The 15,897-nt window shown below is 35.2% G+C and overlaps 1 protein-coding gene across 2 annotated transcripts in view; it reads right to left on the bottom strand.

Annotated features, from left to right (window-relative positions):
• The window catches only part of LOC113497971 (zinc finger protein 287), a 49,190-nt gene that overhangs the window by 8,887 nt on the left and 24,406 nt on the right, over positions 1-15,897 (bottom strand). The window lies entirely within an intron of this gene.

The raw sequence follows: 15,897 nt of genomic DNA, 5'->3' as shown, positions 1-15,897 counted from the left end.
GAGTGCATTATGTGATGGGCCCGTGAAATCAGAAAGTCACTTTGGTTTGATCAAACTGCTTTGAGGTGTATTAATGGTTGTTTTCCTTTATATATTTTGCAGGCCTTTCTTTACCGAATTTTACGCGAGAAGTAAAAGACAATTCTAATAACAAAACGACTACAGAAATCGAAGTAATATAAAATAACCATTTTTATATCGAGGTTCATTACATAATGTTTTTATAAGTCCGCACAGTTAATACAGCTTTAATCGTTCAGTGAAACCGTTCGAGATAAAAGGAACTTATAAAATGAGCACGTTTCTAATGATTCACTTTCTCAACGTATTGAGTCTGTGGCATCACAAAAAACGCGGGGAAATGCGACCATTTTCTTCTTTCTCAAAGGGGAAATGCAAATGGCGGATGAATAGATTTTTATCTCCCGCCTTATACATAAAAGGTTGGTTTATTTGTAAAGTATAAAATTAAGTTAAAAAGCTATATTCTGAAAATATACAGGAGTAATTTTATTGTCTAAGTAAAATTTATATAAGAATTTGGTAGATAAATATTGAAGACGTATAAACCAAGAGTTTTTCAGAAAAAGCTTTGATTGGGGAACTGCCGGCAGTCTATATTCTGCACAGTATTTTAATGGCTTTGACTGTCTGAACAGTTGTGATATATGAAGTAAACAAAACATTTGACAGACCTGTCAATGAGGGAAGCTGCTACACTAACGCTTTGAAACTCAGGAGAGCGGTAAAAGAGAAAAAAAGAGCATTAGGTAAGTGTCAAGAGAAAACGAAATTATAGAGCATGTAAGCTCTGCCATTTGTTATAAATTATATTTAAAATGCCAGCAAAGTCGCGTAGTACAGCTAGTGTATGCAATGTAGAATACAAACATATTTGACTACCGTCACGGTTGACAACTCGAGTCTAATGTACGGCAGCTGTACCGAATATAATAATCATGGAACATAGGAAAATACAAGAAGGTGGCATCCGGAATAGGCTCGTGGCCCTGATAGGAGAATACGATCAACTACAGCTAAAACAGTTGGTTGACAGATTTTAAGAGCATTTCATTTTATAATGAGCCCCTGATGCATTTTGCTTTCTATTGTCATTTTTTCGTGTCATAACCGGACTACTAACTGTGATTTCTTATACGTTTTACGTATTTGAAAGTCGACAAAGAGTGGCAAGGATCAGAAAATGCCGTGACTTAGACTTGTCAGTTCAATACATTCGAGGGATTCATCAACGTTAGCCGTTTTAGGAATGTAAGTTTTCTCAAGTCACTGGTTCAAGTACTACGGCAGTGTAAAGGCACTTCCTACTATTTTTCAATGATCTATAGTACTAATAGTGATGGGAACTGTGCTTCGGTCGCTTGTCAGTTTGGCAGCCACCGTCCACATATCAAATTTCTGATGATTACCTACATTCTACTATGTACTGGTCGATATAAAATATCATGTTTTAGATATACGAGGTTTTTTAATAACTTTATATTCGGTGTTGGTATTTTGTAGCAATAAAATACATATTATGTCATGAACTTAATTCAAATTATGTTTAATCTTAATGCTAAAAAAAACGAATCAAATTTGTTTTAAGATTTTTTTTTTATTATGACTTTACTAACATACAACTGAATCGGATATTTATATTATTATTTTTTATTACTGTTCAACAGACAAACTTAAAACAAGATCAAGTACAAATAACACAAAAGAAATAGTTTTTATCGCCAATTCCTGTAGATACTACGCCGATTACCTTTCCGTAGGACCAAAGTCTAAAGGCTACGCTAAAGTACTCGTAGAGTCTACGAGACGCCCTACGATACGCTACGAAAGTACATAAGGGCAATTAAAACAGCGAGTAATTGGTTATGCACCACATAACTGTACTCTATTGTATATTAATCAATTAAAAATACTTTCATTATAATTCTAATAATTCTTGTGCACAATGCGCGTAGCGTTTTGTTACTGGCAGTACTATGATCGCTTCGCCTCATACAACGGTGTGTGACACATGAATTAATAAGTTGTAATTCAAATTGAATGGACAGAAGTTACTCCTTTATTGATTGACAGATATTAAGTACATTAGGTAAATTAAACTTGTTTTCTGTGGGACACTGTGTTACCCAGTTGAATGGTTTGACAGCAAGGCAGTTGCATCAAGATCTGTACGGTATTCGACTGAATCCGGTAAGACTGGAAGCCAAAGGTTGGGATTAAGTAGTTTGATTGGATCAAATAAATGTGAGGTCCGGCAGTGAACCTCGATAGGTTGACCGAGTGCAAAAATTTTAGGAAAAGTGCTTTAAGTTGCTATTCAAAATCTATGTAAGTAATTAGAAGAAAGAAATTAAGGTTCCATCCTTAAACGGTAAAAATGGGATCCTTTTATTTTGCTCCGCTGCTAATACGTCAATTTGTCATTCCGTCTGTCACCAGGCTGTAACTAAGACCCGCGATAACTTTCATTTTAAACTTTAACTTAATCATTTTTTTACACGGTTGTACCGTGAACCCAATCGATTTCTTGTTCTTTAGGTTACTTGTACCGAACCCATCCTGCCGCGAGTCTACTCACACTTGACCGTTTTTCTTTTTCATGCCAGTTTGCAGTGCATAATTTACTACATTTGCATTTGTTACATTTATTTTATTACAATATCTAACAATATATTAACTAACGAACACATTAAAACATATCTTCACCTTTCCCGCCAAACTCAAAAACAAAATGGCCGATCGTTAGAAACTCATTATCGATTATGAAGTTAAACAAACTTTTTTAGTCTCACGTCATTCGTCATTGGTGTAGACGCATTCAGCCAGAAAAAAATCATGCTCCATCTATCTTGAGTGAGTTGAGATCGTTAATAACCCAAAAGGTTGGTTAAACGAAGATAAAATCAAGCTACTATAATCATATTAATGACTATCCACTTAACATTGATTTTGAAACATTTTAAATAATGTGCTATTTTAAATACCACAATTAAAAAAAAATGAGACGCGAAATTGCCTTGGACTATATTTTTTTAAGTTTTTTTTTTATATTATTGTAGTTTCCTGGTCCTTTTTCAGGTTTGGTTTTATAGATAATCTGTCTTTTCCAAAACATTGTATAACAAAATATAAAATCATTTATTAAAACTAGCGCTTCATTTTAGGAAGGTCAAATAAAAACGGACAATCAACAAAAGATTTTGATGCAGGTATAGACACGTGTCAGAAATACACGAAACTTGAATTAACTATAGTGAACAGATTGTCTAATTGTCAGCTCAAAAAAACGTTAAACTTTTTGGTACCCTAGCTTATGAGTCAAAAACTGGGGATTATTTCATTCTTGTGTTACTAACTAGGATCGAATTGGATCTTACTGAATGCCTAAATTTCTTTTTTAGATACTTCGGCAGATGTTTTCAGGTTAAGATAGGTTAAGCAATGATTGGTAAGGTTATAAATTTGTTGCGTCACGATTTTTATGCAAACTTGTTTATCTTTTGTCTATTTGTACGGAACCCTCAGATCTGCGGGTCCGAGTCGCACTTGGCCGCTTTTTTGTTTAAAGCTTTTGTCAAATAAGATGCCAGGATTGGAATAAACTCTAAAGGCATTCTCAATTTAATTTAAACAAAAAGCAAAGCTGATCGCCAACTGAACGCATTGTATTTCAACGTCAAAACAATAATACGCAAAACGTTCCGTTTCACTTGTACAACGAATCCTTTTCATGTGAAGCACAAAGACAAAGATTTATTGTCGAATAACATCTGTTTATAATCGAGCCACAGATAAAATAATACGGGATGAAAACGATTTCTTCATTTGACAGCTTCAGTTTTAATGATCCGTAGCTTCGGCCGGATGCCTGCACATGTGGGGTGTCATTTTGTATTAACGTTTTTTTTCTTAACCCTTTTTTGAATTATGACGTATAGACTCGGCCCTCCTTATCTTATGGGAATCTTTCTTTTCAATGTCTTGTGATGGTGACGTCAATTAAGTTAAATTCGATGATTAGGAAAGTTGTTTTTTTACCGGAAATTATTGATTGAATTTGAGGTTATGTTCAAATAGAACTTTTCTGACTGGTCATTTATAATTTTTCAAGCTTTTCTATGCGATTGGTAATGACTAAGAATTAAATTTAATTTCTCTAGTAACGTAGCAAATTATCGTTGATACTTTTTTGTAAGTTTATAACCGAAAGTAATAAACAGCATACGTTTGCGTTTCGTTCTCATATCATTTTATTAGTGACGTTAACGTTAACGCAATTGTTTTGACCACGTGTTTCTTTTTCTCTAAGGACATATGGGGCTATGGGAATGAAAGGGGTTTACATCCTACGATTATTCTTGTGATTTAATGCGTGTGAAGTCTTGGAAAGGAACAGAATGGATCTTAAATCTTAATCTTGAAGGGAACGTCCGATTGTGTAAGAAAAATAAGGTGTTTAAAGTAAGTGTGCGTTTTGCGAGGGAATTCAGCTATTTGTGTCTGAGGACCTGACGTCAGAATGACTGACCAGTTCAGACTCAAAGGTTGCAAGTAAGAAATAAATAGTATAGTTTTTTTGCCTACCTATTTGGTTATGCTGGCTTGAGGGACAGTTTTAAAAAAAGGTAATATAGGCCAAAAAAAATGGTCCATCTTAACAAATTTGATGATTTTTTAACAACTAGTAACAGCTTCTTCTATTCAACAAGTATTCATGCTAGGAATATGTTATTTGATTGTGAATCTATAGCTAAAAGAACAATCGTCTCCACGTTAATTAAACGTATTTTCATGTGAACATCGAATCCTGTCATCACTTTCAACTCAAAATGAACTTTAACCTTTTAAGATTAGAGTATAAACTCCTTCCCATTACGTACAGAGGATATTGCATCTTTTTCAATCCAATCATCTGTATATACATTAGCCCTTTAATGAGAATACTTTTGACGTTTGTCTCTGCAACATGTGACAGTTAGTGACATTCACTTTATTTTGAAGGCTGATATATGTGAGAACTAAGGGCCTTCGTAAAAGACGCAACGGAATTCCCTTCTTATACCCCACAATTTAAGGCTCTTGGTGCTTTTGGATTAATCCTCGTTTGTTTGATAGATTAAATCTCAAAAAGTACTCAATGTATAGGAGTTGGGTAAGACTACAATAAAACACTAACTCCTGAGTAAGACTGAAAGGTCTAAGGTCAAGGTCCTCACATTAAAAGGCGGCCATAGCTTAAGTGTACGTCTGTCCGTAATACATTAGTAGAGATTTGAAATTTTCAGTGTTTATCAATACTTTAACATGCATAATCATACCCAGTTCAATACTATATTGTAAGATGATACAGAACCCTGTCTTTTTGTTCACTGTTCTATACACAGACGCAATATGAACAACCCATTGAAATTAATAACATACCTTCAACTTATAAGCTATGGAGAGGGAATTCAAAGAATAATGCATTCTCTGGTATGGAACGCGGCTTCATAGCCGTTGAGAATGCGATTCAGTAGTTACTAACCTATATCGGTTTAGTTTGAATATGTTTTTAATGCTTCATTTGTTCAGGTACTTAAAAAGGTAGACGATCTTGATGTGACTTTTTAGACCATGAAGTAAAAAATAAATAAACGCCACAAACAAACACCAGTTTGTGAAGTATTTATATTATTTTTTAAAATAAAACATTTTCCATTGGACTTCAGAAATGTTTTGCGCATTCATAAAAGAGAACAGCTATTTTGCATTAACAGTAAACAATCAAAAATAAAAACTTATTTTTTGCATGAATTTCAACAGCACTACATAGGATTACGAAGGAGTCTATTTCTAACCTATATAAATAACTCAAATCTCCCCTTATTTCGACCAAACAACTACCTGCCACTCTGACCTTCAGAATACCACAATACACATATTGTACCTGACCTCGGGAACCCATAGACTGCGTATAATCGAAATAATCGAAAACCTCATACATTAGGATGGAATTTAAATAAGTAGGAGATTGGAATATGAGGCAGTAGGCAATGGTAAGGACTACGGCCGTCTGCGCGGGCGCCGCGAACTGGTTCGACAAGACCGCCCCTTTCCTGCAAACGCTACGCGGTACTGACAGCAGAAAAATGATCAAGTGGATTTTTTTGATTAAATGTAATATGTGTGTTAGTTTTATAGATTATAGTGCTAAATACTGTATTGTCTATTTATGCTGCTGTGTGAGATATTTCTGGTTTTAGGGTTTCTTTTTAAGGGATATTTATTCTGGTGAGTTCTATTAGTCGCAGCGTGATGGTTTATAGCCTAAAGCCTTCCTCGATGAATAGTCTATTCAACACAAAAATATTTTTAAATTTGGACCAGTTGTTTCTGAGATTAGCGCGTTCAAACAAACAAACAAACTCTTCAGCTTTATACATTAGTATAGATTTCCACACCTAACTTAAAAAAAACCATTAAAAATCAAAAGTGATTAGTTTGCAGACGGTACAGGGCTCACGGATGGCCGGAGCCGTCACCCGCTTGGCAGCAACGATCCACCGGATTAAATCCCTACCAAATATAACAACACAACAAAAAACAAGCCAACACACCTTAACCCAAAGACATAAAGCTCAAAATTCTACAAGCAGTTAACAAAAACAAACTTGTTTTAAGTTTAAAATCGAACGCGTATAAAATATAATCTCAAAGATTTTTTGTGGTATAGTACCGAGGTTTTCGGACAATTATCTTTGATTGCACCTTTATTACGGATGGGAGGGTGGATGGTATGTGACTTGTGATCTCATGACGCATGGTACAACTGCGATCAGGGATTATTTAAATTAAAAACAAGCGGAAGAAAGATTACAAATGTGTGCACTGGTCAGAGTCAGCCTTCGATGTGCATCGAAAGGGAAACTTAACAATAAAAAACTTTTAATTTATGCAGCAATAATGTTTTTTGTGTAGCTACAAAACTTTCGCTTAGAGAAGACTGATGTTCTATACAATAAAAGCCAAATATTGTTTGCCAATCAATATAAATACTAGCTGCTATAGAATAATTTAAACAGATCATATTTAAAACCTTCGGGGCTTCGCCTACAAAGAAATGTAATACATTAATATAAATCGTTTCTCTAACGAATGTTTTGACTGGTGCAATTTGTAATAACCACGTTGTTATTTTAGCTTTTGTGATTCATACAGTTACAGAGTTGTATCGACAATGAAAACAGGATGTTTGGACGCGCTTAGTCACGAGTCTTTGTGACTGTTTAGATGCCAGCTTCTGTTCGGCCTACCAGGAGTTTCGGAACGAAGGATTTTAGGGCTGAAGCTGTAATTCCTTTCATTGTTAACTTATTTTTATACCCCTGAAATCAATACGCATTTGGGTACCTTTTGTTCTCATAAACATAAGTGAATGCAGTTCAAACCGGTCATAAGGGCCCCACCAGCTTTGCGCTCTTGCATGAAAAACATTGACATTGTTCAGCTCAAGGTCCGCGCAAATTGACACATCAAAAATTTATTTACAAAAACCAAGAAACTCCTTTCTTATGAATCATACCACGCATGAGAAAGAACGCGGAAAGACACGTGAATGAAGATGTAACAAAAAACCACGCGAGTGACAGCAAACGGATAAAAACTGGCCGACGGACATTCACAAATTTCACTGCGACATTATCACACAAACGCTATTCATCGCTGCGTCATCGCCGCTTCAGCATGCATTACTTCAGGCAAGTGCAGCATGCGAACAGGGCCGAGTGTGTAATGACGCGCAAGTGACAGGTCGTTTTGGCGGGAGGCCGGCCGCCATGTCTGGCATTGGGTTCTTTATAACATCTACACGACATCGGTACCGGTTGTACGCACCACGCGACACTCGGTCCGCGTCGCGACAATTTATTTCGGTTCGGGGCAATGCACTTATCGCACGCAGCCCTGAGATCTGCGCGACGAATAAACGAGAGTAAACATGAAACGCGAAGGGACTAAATAAATGCAACGCAGACGGCGGCAAATCAAGGCTGTTCGAATTAACGCGCCTGGGCCCTGCGGCCCTGGGGCCCCGCCGAGGACCTCTATTGTTAGGCACCGGACTCGCGGAGGGAGCAAGTGTCAAGTGACCTTTGACTCCACTTGCGTTTTCTACCACAATACTGTATACAGGCGTCTTGTGTTGATTAACGTCTCAAGTTCAAATTTGACAGGGCTCCATTGTGTAGTTGCAATAACATAGTAAATAGTCACAACATTACATACTTCCCGTAATATATTGCTGAAATTTCATGCTCTTTTAAAATTTCAGAATAAATATAATAAATCTTTTAAATGGTTTCGGTTGTAATTAATGGCATGTTCGCACACTCGCACGACTAAAGAATGGCACTGAAGGCAATAAAAGTTTAATACAGCCGATGTAACACGGCGTACTTTGTTATTCCAGAAATAAGTGGACTTTACTCGCCCAAATCGTATCGCAGCACGGAACTGCAATTCAAAGTATGCTAATTAAACAACTTTAATTCAAAACGTATTTTTATTTGTTATACTCGTTCGTTAACAAGTGGGTGGTAATAAAAAATCTATTAATTCCGAGGGTCGGCTGCGAGTGTCTGTGTATAGTCTGTGACTGTCTGTGTCCGCGGCTGCGCTACGGTAATTTGTCAAGTGCACGTTTCGCGCCAAAAGTGACGTTTCACAAATCTTCAAAATGGCGTGCGGTGGTAATTAAATGCGCGCAATAACTGGCCATAAAGCAAACGAAGCGCATTGATGACGCGCCGCCCGCGCTATTTCGAGTGCAGCCGCCGCCGCCGCGCCGCGCGACAAATGCTAACGGCCTCTAGGACACTCCAGCGGGACACTCGCATGTCCTGCACCAGCCCTTTATTACTCACACTACAGTACAGCTAGCTAAACAATCCCCGAACTCGTACATAACGACTGATGAACCACAGATTTGAAACTAATTGGAGATGTTATTTAATTAGATCGTATTCTAACGATTTATTATAATAACAGCGCGGACGACAGCACTAACTATTTCTGGTATTATAACATACGGTCTAATTTGAAATCTTGTGAATGATGACTCATAAATATCCTTAAGAGATGTTAATATCATATCCGTTGCGCGTACGCAACTTAGCTCTTGATAGAAAAGTTTGGTGACTGTGAAGTTATTTGGAATAGTGCTTATATCCCTCGGATTTGGGCTAAATAGGCCAGAAATGGTCACCGCTTTGGCTTTGCGAATGAAGAATTCCTACGAATTCTTTGCTTAGAACTATTTTGACAGCATTTTTAATGTATATTTGTTTGGCATTCGGCAACGTGAATAATTCTTTGAAGTCTCAGAAATAAATAACGATTTATTTATGTTTAGTAAGGTCTTAAACTACATAATGTATCCTCGTGAAAAAAATCGCGAAGTTTTGTGATGATTTCACTTTGATTCAGCCAGACAAATATTGATAAAATTTACCTTGGATTAATACACGGCCTACTTATGCAACTCAACTGCATCAGAAAGAGAGTAATGATTTTGCAGCTACAACCAACAAACGCGCAAGCGACACCGCGTCAAAAGGCTAGTGTTACAGAATAAAGGTTGTTCAGAAATACTATATAGACGATATTCTACTAGTATATAACTATATTCATGATAATAACACGAGTAATATCTAAAAATTATGGTATACGTTAAATGTTTGGTATCATAATATTGTAAATCAATCCTGACATTTAAATATCTTTGACTTGACATTGCGATATTTACCTACAGATATAATTGTTCACTATATCCTCCACTCTATATGTATACGGATTTCGTTTTAAAACTAGATGGGACCAAAAGCATTATAATATAAAATGCCAAGACGAGACTATATCGCATTGTCAAATAGTTATGAAAGGGCCCATTGTGGGAGAGGGATGCCGCTCTACACCGTGTATGCGCTGTCACGCTTCCTCGACAATAATTAAATAACTTTTAAGACGTGATGGTCTTTATATGTATTGTATGTAGAGCTAGGATTCTAGCTCTAGAAGCCACAGAATAAACACCTTAGTTTAATGAGTCGCTTGCTACCAAAAGGGCAAAATTTGGTTTGAGGTGAAAAAATCTTGAACTGTTTGTAACTTTTTTGTTACACAATAGTTCTTGTAGTGATGAAATCATGTCTACCAAGTTGTGCGTATTGATGTTTTGTTCTATTTTCGGACATCTCCTTTTAGCCATATCAAATAAAAAGAGCAAGTCTTTTATTTGTTTTTTGGTGTTTAATATAGCAAGAGTGTTATAGTCATTTAGTAAACCTTAGAAATCAAGAAAAACAAACAAGTGCAGAAAAAGCTAAGCTCTACATTTGAAGGGGTAAAAAAGCGGTCTTGGTAAAACTAGAATCTTGTATTTTTATTAACCAAGCATTACATAACCATTACCGTTTTCGTCCAAAACCCGACCCATTTTGCAACCATCTAATTTTATACCAAACAATACACATTATTCTGCTAACACTTAAACCTATAAATATGATAACATTTGCTCTCGAAAAACATAAAAAACCAGTTTAACAATTAAAAATGCATGTTCACGAACGTATCCTATGCATTTTCGTGCATCTAAAAGTCCATTTAGCATGACCATAAACGAATGCTGCATATTTTAGTTGTGTAGGTACCTGGGAACTAGATTGACTAGTTTTATAAATGAATCATGTCGAGTCAGGGTCACTCGCGGACTTCTTAGAAGGATAAGATGTTCATTAATTTATTTTATATTTGGACATTGAGGGGAATTTGGTAATAATTGTGTTATTTATTAATCTTTATGAGTTTTTGTGGTATCGTGATCGCTTAGCGGTTCTGTACACGGATTTGTGTGCATAATACGCAGGTTCGAGATGATGACAAAATAGAAATTAACTTTGTGAAATAATATGTACTATCTTAATTATTCTAAGATGCCATTGATAAACGGTAAAGGAAAACATAGTTAGGAATCGCCAACCCAAAATGAGCTAGCATGGTGATCAATGCTCAATCACACCGTTTTAGCTAAATAATAAATAAAAAAAAAACACTAGAAACTAGTCCAGAAAATAATACCTACTTTCAACCAATAGAAAGAATCTTCAGTTTTATAATATTAATAGTACTATAGATTGTAACACTAATTTGGGTGGACAAGCTAACTATTGAGACAGATTGCTAAGAATCTGCTCCAAAATAAATTATAATGATGCTGTAGTTAATATTTTTTGTTACAGTTTATGTTTGGCTTATAATGTGTGGAGATTCTTAATAGTGATTAGTTTTTAACTAGATATAAATGTAGGTTAGTAAAAACTTGCGTTCTTTAGAGTGAACTAACTGTATTGAAATCATTATATGATTGAGAAGAATTTTAAAAGTTGATCATAGTATTGCAAAAATACACTATCCTTGGAAATCATTATGTGTTCTAAGCTTAGCGTTTATATAATAACTCTACAGAGATATTATTATACCGTATATTATTGTACTATAATAATATAATATTTTTATTTTATTATTATCATCGTGTTTATTATTTATAATATTATTTTCAGAAAATACTTTTCCTTTTTTAGAGAAAGTTGTATAATTCCTTAGTCCTACGAAAGCAGTACTTAAAATGATAGGCCTTTTAAATTCATAAATACAAATAGAACACCTTACAGTTCCTTGGATACCCACAACTACTACTAAAACTATTGAGTACCCAAAAAATATAATTGGAATTGAGTGAGCGTGACAGCATTATACGGCTAATATCTGCATCTCCCTTCCACAACAGCAGTAATGATGTTACTTTAAGACGTGGTGGTATCCATCAGGAGGGGCAGTCGGTTCGGATCGCGTCTATTTCCAGATAAATATATCAGGACGGACGTCTCCGCCTACGTATCATACGATTTATATGTCTCTGTTAATTATTACTCGACTTTCTTTATGGACCGTTTTAGACAGGTGAGAATGAAGGCTTTTGTTTGCTGTTGAAATGAGTCGTTATTGTGACAGAAAATGCACCCTGAAAAAAAATGCCCATTGGGTATTTTTAAGCTATGTTGTTTTTGTTTATTTCTTAATAAATTTCTCTCTATCCAAATCAAAGTAGGGTCAATAAAAAAATCGAAGAAAAAACTCAAAATGACGAGCTTACAGTTTTCCGTAGAATAAAGCTAAGTCAAAAAGCAACTGACAGTTCAAAATCCGACACCAGGCATAAACCATCATCATTGGCCTAGAACCATATTATGATAAAAATAAGAATTAGTCATTACTGACTCTAAATTATTCCTAGTCATCAAACACCCTATATATCTAAACCTGCCAGGTATATACCAAATATCGGTACTTATAGTGACTATCACATAATGTCCCGTCGGAGCGCGCGTGCTGAAGCCGCGGCCGACCTGAAGGGTCCAGACTTAATTAAGGGCTCTACATAGGTCGTACCGCTGACTAGTGATGGGCAAAAAAACAACGAACCTATGTATAAAGGGTGTATCGTTTGACGTGGAATAGGGATGGTGTAGGTATCACATATATCATATTTCCTTGGAATTCAATCAAAATGATAATTTTGTATCAGAATGAAAGTAGACGAACTCTGTAGAAGTTTTTTGACATTTATATTTTCAAAAGAGTTTAACAATATATAATTCTACCATTGTTTAACGAAGTAAAAAAACAAAACAGCTTTTCGGTATATTTATTGTTAAAGAAAGTAAGAAATACAGTTTTCATTGTAAAAAGAACGCCATGGAACAAGGCATCATTGAGACGTTGCGCTGATGGGAGGATGAGGGGATTCTCAAGTGTTTGTATACTTTTAAACAGATTATACCACCAAAGTTACAGGGAACGTGGTTAAGAAGCTTCAAAAATGCTGATACTGTCCTCTTTGTCATAGTCCCTAGGTAACATTCTTTATACATAATTGAGATAAAGTATTGTTCATTTGTCAAATAAACAATTAATCAGCCACAGCCAGTACATAAGAAAATATTGGTATGCTTATCACCGGGACACTAATAAATCAACTCGGCAAAAAATCCCGATCATAAGCACATTTCTTAAGCGCTAACAATCACGAAAAAAATAACCAAAAGATCGATATCTGAATAATTAACGATACATATCGTTTACTTTTCTTAAATCTTTAAAAACAAAACCTTACTGGCATTTAGCGCTAATACCAATGCTTGCGTGCTAACTCAAGTCGTTAAATTAAAAAGTAAACGCAATAAATAAAGTTGTGAGGCAATGAACCTTTTTTGTAACTTTACACGCAAACTTCTGTAAGTTTTGCATTCTGCAACTGGTTTGTGAGGTTTAATAACGACATTGGCCTTAAGGAGTAAGAAATAAGAATTGTTTATGAGTAGATTAAGAGGCAATGGGTGTTATGTACGCGTAATCTATACTAATTAAACATTCAAAGAGTTTATTGTTGTTGCAATTTCTATGCTTGTAGATAAATAGGAATGGGAGTGTCTTTTTGCTTCTACTTGTGCGACTTTGGGAATTTTTTTGTCCCATATGATATTGTGACTATGGTTTACGGAATCCAAGAAAAAGATAGATATAAATTGAGTTTCTTATTCGATTATCACGGCAAGGGCAGGCGGATTCAAACAGTAAGACCAACATTTTACATAAACTGAGGGTTCGTAAAACATTGCACACTGCGTCATACCGCATTTTATGTTATGTACCCCGTAATGAGGGTAAACAAGACTTGCAAAAATAATTAAAACCGTGCAGCGCGACTTAAAAAACAAAAGAAGCAACCATGTCAGCAGGTTTCTTAAAAGCCGAATTTCTTTCATACGAAATCCGTCAAAAGAAAATCTAAGCGTTTTCCATAACGTTGGCATACAAAGAGTCTTTATAAAACATCTAGGACATGGAAAAATAAACCTTAACAGTTTAGATTTAAGGGCTTTTACGAATGCATAAAGACGGTCATTAAAAGAACCTCATTCGGTAGGTGTTTAGGGAAAGTGTGCTTTATGTGTGTGTAATAAGGGTGATGCAGGTGTTTTGAGGTGGGCGTCTTGGGAGGTGAACGACCCCTGAAAGCTGAACGTTTCAGAAGTTTGACACGGCATTGCTTCCTGTAGCTCTAAGTGTTAGAATGTCGTGCATTTTTGTTTTGAAGATGTTTTTTTCGAAATGCATTGTTTTTGTTAATGAGTTTTTTTTTCATTTATGGGCTGCCGTGCATTCTTATGTGACTGAAATAATGTGAGCGGTGATTGGAATGTCTGGAACTGTTGTATCAGTTCGTAAAAGATTTATTTATTTTGGACACAAACGGGGGGCTTACCTCAAGTAATATTATTGCATCAAAAAGCGGAGGTCTTTACCCAATAATGGGACCTAAAACGGCACTATAAAAAATACGTTGCGAGATTGACAACCCTTCACTATTCATGTTTGACGTTATTTCGACATCTCATTTTTAAATATTTGTAGTAAACCTCAGTAAGTAGTATTGGCGAATTCTATTAACGTTAAAGATTCTAGAAATGTCATTTGGCTAAAGAGGCAGAAAATATAAAATAAAAAAAACGGAACTCAGGTGATACATACAGGGTGATATATTAAGGGCCAATTTTTCAATTGCCAGATAACTTTTATTCGACGAATATGTTTGACGGTTTGACAGCTTTTGAATAGAAAATATGTCAAACGGCCATGTTTATTCCTCAGATAAAAGTTATCTGACGATTGAAATATCGGGCTTTAGAGTATTTAACAAAAACAATGAATACTGTTAGAAACAGGACAAGCAAGTTAACGACGTAACATCACTATTAACAAAGTTTGTATGCTAAGCCATTTGTCAGTTAAACCTCAAAACTTGTGTCGTATTTTAGTTGGACAGGGATGTCACCCACTTATAAAAATAAATGTTTTGTTCAAGTTTTTTTTAGCAGACAATATTTTAAAGGGAGTCAAATAGTATTCGATTTTGAACATTGTAATTAACAAGAATAAGTGTATTAATGGTTCATGTTTTAAATAATAATATAATTATGGATATCTAATTCCAATTTAAGTAAAATTATTTATTATTATCTTCAGGATAAAATTGAGTATTTAAATTTAATGTACACACCTACGTAAATCTCTAATATCTTACTCAGATGTCTGTTGAAATTTCACTTGGTGAGTTGTTTAAATAATAAAAAACATTTATAGTAAACTTAAGTTAATTATAATATATATTTTTTTCTAAATATTATAAGCGTCTGTTCGCCATCCCTACAGCAAGTGGCTCGGTATTCAACTTTCGCTTTCGGGACGCAAACTGCAACTTCCCAATGTCAGTCGTTCATTAACTATTTACCGAGCCTATGTGAGCTGTATTCAAGGGCACGCCGCGTAGTGTATGCAAAACAAGCTCACAACATTTTGTTGCAAACTTTAATTTTGTTTAGGAATACAAGTTTATTTTCTTTTCTTGGTGTGGAGGAAAATGGAAAACTAGTGAGGGCGTTCTTTTTTTCTTGCAAGTATGTTGTAACAACCTAGTTATAGTGACGTAATATGAATGCTTATGATTTCAGTCGAAGATCATTGATTATTTATTTTCTTATTCATTTTGTGTCTTTTTTTTCATGCTTATCCTTGATACAGCAAGTACACTCATATATTTCTAAATATTACGTCTATTTAGTTTACAAATACTCATTTCATTTGCGTTAAAAAAAAATTCTTTACTTAAACTCCTCACAGCTCATTTTCTTCAAAATAATCCTATCCACTGACTTATCACCTTGAAAAAAACTACAACTGTATTTACAGCACCCTATTTATTTATAACTATTCGAAGTAACC

This window comes from Trichoplusia ni, chromosome 10, assembly GCF_003590095.1.
Source record: "Trichoplusia ni isolate ovarian cell line Hi5 chromosome 10, tn1, whole genome shotgun sequence".
NCBI classification, from domain to species: Eukaryota; Metazoa; Arthropoda; class Insecta; order Lepidoptera; family Noctuidae; genus Trichoplusia; species Trichoplusia ni.
Note: the sequence above shows the minus strand (reverse complement) of the source record. Positions and strands in the feature narration are given on the sequence as shown.